The sequence below is a fragment of the Rhinopithecus roxellana genome, chromosome 16 (genome assembly GCF_007565055.1).
Source record: "Rhinopithecus roxellana isolate Shanxi Qingling chromosome 16, ASM756505v1, whole genome shotgun sequence".
NCBI lineage: Eukaryota > Metazoa > Chordata > Mammalia > Primates > Cercopithecidae > Rhinopithecus > Rhinopithecus roxellana.
The window spans coordinates 35764300-35770910 of NC_044564.1; the positions used below are offsets into that span (position 1 = coordinate 35764300).

At 45.9% G+C, this 6611-nt stretch overlaps 1 pseudogene; it reads right to left on the minus strand.

Annotated features, from left to right (window-relative positions):
* Positions 1-4193: 4193 nt before the first annotated feature.
* Positions 4194-5283, minus strand: LOC104673800 (annotated as a pseudogene).
* Between the last annotated feature and the right edge of the window lie 1328 nt (positions 5284-6611).

Here is a 6611-nt window from a genome sequence, read left to right on the forward strand (position 1 = left end):
TAGGCTCAGTCCCCACCCAAATGTCATCTTGAATTGTAGCTCCCATAATTCCCAAGTGTCATGGGAGGGGCCTGGTAGGAGGTAATTGAATTATGGGGGCAAGTTTTTCCCTTATTGTCCTCGTGATAGTGAGTAAGTCTCATGAGACTTGATGGTTTTATAAAGAGCAGTTCCCCTCCACATGCTTTCTTGCCTGCCACCATGTAAGACATGCCTTTGCTCCTCCTCTGCCTTCCACCATGATTGTGAGGCCTCCTCAGCTGTGTGGAACTGTGAATCCATTAAACTTCGTTTTCTTTTTAAATTACCCAGTCTCGGGTATTTCTTCATAGCAGTATGAAGGTGGACTAATACGAAGATATACGGTAATGTGAATTTAAGAAGATTCACCTTTAAATAAAACTGTCAGGCAACAATGTAACATGGCTTTATTTCTGTTTGACTGCAAGAGCACGTGAGAAATAGATACCTTAAGGGATTTTCCCCAAGACAGGAGATCCAAGCTTCCTAATGTCCATTCTCAAATCTATTCAGAGATTACTCGGTGACCAAATAAAAAGGGAAAATTACCATTTAACTTACAGGACAGTCTACAACTGAAATTAATAGTGAGATCAAAAAAAAGAAAAAACAACCAAAATATTGCTCATCTTTTATATGAACTCAAATACCTTCTGGCTTCTTTAAATGAAAAGTCTGACATTTTTCCTGGCAGTATTGCTGAAAAGATAAGACAAATGGAAATTCCTGAGATGATCTGGGATACTTATCAGGAGGAACAGCTTCAAGGGAAACGTCTGCTTTCTCTCTCTTGGAAATTACGAAACCATTGACAGACAAAAACACGTTGGTATTTGATAATAAGGCAGCATGTATCATAATATTCTAGGGCATATCTGTTCAGTGTAAAAGGAAATTGATCTGCATAATAGTCGAGAGTCATTACATCACCGTTCCCTGCCTTCCCACTCCCTAGTTACCCGCTGTGTGGCCACAGAATGGCTGTAAAATGGCCCACTGTGCTATTTATGTCCATTGCAGCCAGTGTTCCTTTGATTTAAACCTTGAGATTCACAAACACCAGAAGAGGGAATGTTGGTAATGACGATCACTGTCTCAGGAAATACTTTACAGTGACAGTGGATTCTATTTCAGTTTCTGGACTCTAAGGTAGTTCACCCCACTGAGGCCACCTATGGGATTAACATTGGCAGTGCCCCAAATACACTGTGTATACTTTCTGGTTCTTACCCAGCATCAAATTCAATCCCAAAAAGCAAACACTCATTTCACTTACTCACTTCCTTAAGACTCAGTGCTAACTTGGAGCATATTTTCCTGCTGCAAGATTTCAAGTTTTTATTGGTCCTAGAGGGGCCAGAAAAGCTACAGAAAGGCCTTTGCTTGCAGTACCAGCTTCAAAACCTTTCAGCTAAAAGCAGGAAAGTCAAAAGCATCAAATACAGTCTTATAAAGGCTATTTTGATTTAGAGAAAGCTTTTGAATTTGCGTTCAGATGTGAATCCTTATGGCAAGATTAACACTGTTTATGTAGAGAAAAACCTGCATGGAGGTGAGATGGGTGCCCATTTTTGGTGAGAATGGCAGGATGTGCTACACGTAGATTGGGTTAACTATGTTGGCCTCTCTCTGCTACTCTTCCGCTTAAAACATTTCACAGGTTCTCTATGGCACTAACGCATATTTATCAGAATTCTGTTGGTAGCAAGGCACAAAAACCTAACCTAAAAAGCTTTAGCTTCAAAGTATGTTTATTGGTTCACGTGGCTGAAAATTCCAGTGCATGGGACTGGTTTCAGATGGATCCAGAAGTTCAGATAACACTGCCAAGATTTTCTGTGTCTCAGGGTGAAGTCTGGGCAATCTTTGTGCCCGGGGTGCAAGATTTGCGGCAGCAGGTCCTGCAAGTACTGACTCTGCTCTAGCAGGGCCCTAAGAGACAGAGCCCATGCACACAGCCTTGCCTTCTTAAATTTGCACTGTAGGCATCTTGCCTGCCTTACCCCGGACCCTCTTTTTCTCTTAATTCTTATTTTCATGTTGCTTTCTTTCTCGGGTGAGTTCTTCTCGCTCGGTGAGCAGAAGCTCACCAAAGCACCAGGCATGGTTCTACCACATCATCAAACTTTTTCCTTGTCACCTCTGCCTCCCTAAAACTCTTTTTCCATTTATTTCAGGAAATAACGACCCCAGGACTTGGGCTCATTGGCTCTTATTAGCCCCGCTTGAGTGTGGAAGAGTTACTCAATAGAATGTACTCCCCAAACTGTTTCCTTTTCCTCCTGAGCACACAGCTAAGCACATTTCCCAGGTTCCCTGCATCTAGGTCTGGTCATGTGCCCAGGGCCAGGGAGGGAATGTAAGTAAAAATGAAGGCCACCTCCTACAGACCTGGACCCCACTCCACATTCACGTCTTCACTCATTGTCTAGGCATAGAACATTCAGCAGGTGACAGCACCATTAGAGGAAATGAGCCTAGATCCCTGAGTCACCACCTGGAGGAAGAGACACTGGAGAGCCACCTGATCAGGATGTTTTGTTTGTTTGTTTTCGTGAGGGGGAAACCAGCCACTGAGATTTAGAGACTGTCACAACAGCTAGTGTTACTCATTCTATGTAATCCATTGAGTGTTTGCCTCTTCTTGAACCCATTAGTAGTATCAAAAATGATGGGATGTGCTGAGCAGCCAGCCATGGGTTATGTGCTCACCTTTGAAGCCCTGAGTTAGGTAGAGCCCTACCCCCAACCATAAACAAGTTAGAGCAGGAGTAATTCCCCTCAAAGAAAACCAGGATGCCATTACCAGAATAAGGGGGAGAAGATGCTACACAGACAACAAACCTGATGTGCACGACAGTCCCGCACGTCCCTCTCGGGCTGGGCTCTAATGCAGTGCTTGAGGAACACCCAGCATTTTGAGGTCCTTTTCAAGCCATGCCGCTGCTCTCATTCTTGCTCTTCCTCTTCATCTTCCCTTTTGCTCACCTTCTCAGCCCCCACTCTCTTACTCTCCATTCACCTTCTGGAAATTCTGCTGATTTTTAAAACGCAGCTTGGATATCCCTTCCTTCCTGAAGTTTCTTCACATTCAAGGTAAGTTTTATGTTCTTCTCTTTCTCTCATGGGGCCCTGTGATTTCTCGTTCTTTGTCTTTACTTCATTATTTAGAAATTATTAACTGTGAAACTCTCAAAGCCGGGATGGGCCTAGTCATCATTTTGTCCCCAACACCTAGCACAGTGCTTCCATCTGGTTGAAATGTTCAGATGAATAAAGAAAGGAATATAGTCCAATCATTAAACCGTGGGCTAAATTCACCTTTGCAGTGGCTATCTACAGAATAGCTAAATCCACATTTCTACTCCTATGATTAAGGAAATAAGAAATTTTACCATCAAAACCAATCAGTTGCATGCATGTTTCTGAAACTATATGTCTATTTTGCAACTCTTACTGTGTTAAATCTAAGGACTAACTTTTGAGTAAGATAAGGTCATCATTAATTTCTTTTTTAATCTAAAATAGATTTATTGCATTTCATGCAGTTTGAAGACCATGGAAAGGGGACTAGCACAGTTTTTAATGCATTTAAAAAATAAAGGGGAGGTGGGCAGCAAATGCATAAAGCCCTAGACTCCTGGGTCCCTGGGAGAAAAGAGTGTGGCAATGAACCCACCCACTCTCCATGGGGAATAAATCTGTCTCTTAAATGCAAGGACTGTTTCCATGGCCTCTGGATGCAAATACACAGAGCTCCATGGTAAGAGCAAGGGATGGGGAGAGGACCACTAGTGAAAAAGCAGCTACACATATTCACGTAATTCAATCTGAGGGTAGAACAACATGGCAAATCTTGGGGGCAGCAGCTGTTCCAAGGGTCAAGAAATATCGTACACCCACGGGCAGATTTGCTCCTAAAAAGAAGTGGTGGTAAGAAACAAAACAAAAGGATAAATATTTATTCAGCCACACTCTTCAAGAAAATGCTAAAAATATGTGATTTAATATTTTAATTTCATAGCATTGGACACATAGCTCAACGTATTGAAATATTTATTCCTTGGAGAAAAAAAGGAAACAAAAAATATTGCATCTTTCTGTTGGAGAATCTTGGCCCCCAGGCATGGGGCCTAGTGCACCAATGCCCTAGCCTGCAGGAGGCACTGAGGTTAGTCGGGTCCTCTGGGGAGGGAGGCTGTGCCCATGACCTGGGGCTGTATGGCAACGATTGTGTTGGGTGTCCTTGGCCTTGCCAGCTCAGGCTCTGAGTCGCCAGTCACCTGGGGGGCCTGCCCATCGGAGGGCTGGTTGACTGACTGGATAAACATGGGCTGGGCAGGTCCTGGCCTGCAGGAATGGTTACTTGCTGGATCTGGTAGAGCTGCTGTCCATCTGTGAACTGGCTGAACTACTGATGTCTTCGCTGGACCTCTGTCTGTGTAATCGGTTGAGAGTTGGTGGCAAGTGTCTGATCTGTCCCTGCAGAACCTGGGTGCCTGATACAGACTGGGCTAAGCAGATACACTGCAGCTGGCCAGCTTTCAGCTGCACTGGGATCTGCTGGATCTCTCCTGTGTTAGTGAGGATCTGCTGCGTCACCTGCACAGTCCATCCAGTACCACTCTGGGCCTATTGGGCTTGACCCTGTGGCTGGGCCTGCACAATCTGCACCTGCTGACCTTCTCCAACCTGCATTGTCACGGGTGTGGTCTGGCCCTGCTGAGGCTGTGCGATGATGAGCTGCCCAGGCCGGATGGTGGTCATATAGCTGGCAGTGGGCTGCTCTTACTGCTGCCCCTGAACTTGGACGATGGTGGGCTGCTGAGCCAGCGTGAAATAGTACTGGACTGGCTGAGCAGGAGTTATAGACTGCAGCACCTCCTCCTGACACTTTGGAGGTTTCAGTTCATCTCTTGGAACAATATCGATGAGAAAATCAAATTGATCAAATTCCATGGCGATATTATTTCTCTGTAGAGTCCGTCACTTGTTATCCTGTGTGTGAATCCAGGCTCGAAGAGTCAACTCCGTGATAAAAATCTGAGCCGCCTGGCAAAGATCACAGGGGCCTCTGCACTGATCACCTTCACATCCTCATCCAGTTTCATAATCTTCTTAATACGAGCCAGTGTGAGTTCGTGCACTCAGAAATCTTTCACTGCTAAATTCCGGATTTCTTCCATGACCCGAGGCCAGAAGGAGTTAGGCTTTGCTAGCATCACTGCTGCTAGTACCACTAAATCCTCCTTCTGTGGGCATTTCGACAAACGCCTTTGCAGGAAGTCTAGGAAAAGCAGGAGCCGCCCTGACGCTCCTGCGGAGTCGGGCAATGCAGAGAGGCCCAGGCACCGCGGAGGGAAGCGGAGAGCCGGCAGCCTGAGTCCTGGAGAACGGCGCATGCGCGAAACTGGGGCACAAACAAGATGGCGGGCACGTCGATTGCAGCGCGTCCGCTTTTCCTCTCCCCTTCCCCTGGCGCCCCGACTCCTATAATTAATTTCATATAAGAGGTATTCTGAGAGCATAGTTATATCAAAAACTTACCTGCATTATTTCCGTGTGTGAGTGTGTGTGAAAACTGAAGATAAAGAACATACTTAAAAGTAAAATCTGAGGCCGGGCGCGGTGGCTCAAGCCTGTAATCCCAGCACTTTGGGACGCTGAGACGGGCGGATCACGAGGTCAGGAGATGGAGACCATCCTGGCTAACCCGGTGAAACCCCCGTCTCTACTAAAAATACAAAAAAACTAGCCGGGCGAGGTGGCGGGCGCCTGTAGTCCCAGCGACTCCGGAGGCTGAGGCGGGAGAATGGCGTAAACCCGGAAGGCGGAGCTTGCAGTGAGCTGAGATCCGGCCACTGCACTCCAGCCCGGGCGACAGAGCGAGACTCCGTCTCAAAAAAATAAAATAAAATAAAAGTAAAATCTGCTTTGTGGGAATAGAATTTACTTTTCACTTTTATTTTTCCTTCCCTTTTCCATTGTTTGGGATCCGCAGAGTATGAGTGCTCAACGTACAGCAAAGAGGAGGATAAAGCTGTAAGGAGTGTTTGGGATTTGATTGTAATCTCTCTCTCTCTCTTAAATAATGTCCTCATTGTCTGATTGAGACAGAAACTCCCCACCTCCCTATTAAAAATTTTTTTAAAAAATACCCTGACCCAGAGATTTCTGAAGCCTCCATTGATAACACACAATGGCCTGTTGTTCTAGGATGTTTCATGGCCCTTAAGGAAGCCTCTGTTCGTCCACATGATGAAAGGGTGAGAGACGAGCAAGGAGAAGCCGAGGTTCGCCCGCCTCGCCCTGCCTGGGCAGAGGACTGTGGGTAAGTGCAGGAATCCGTAAAGGACGAGCTGGGCCGAGGGAAGTTTGTATCTCAAGGATGAGAAATAGGCAAACCTTCACAGGAAATATTTCCCAGCACCTTTCAGCTTAGGGGATAGAGGAAAGAGGAGGCAAGAAAGAAAAGGGAAATAAAGGCAGAGAAGTGGGAGGAAAGGGAGGGAAGCTAAGCAAACACCACCATGAGCCAGAGCCAGTGCTCAAGGTGACTGTGCCCTTTTTCTCGTCGTGGGCTTTCCGAT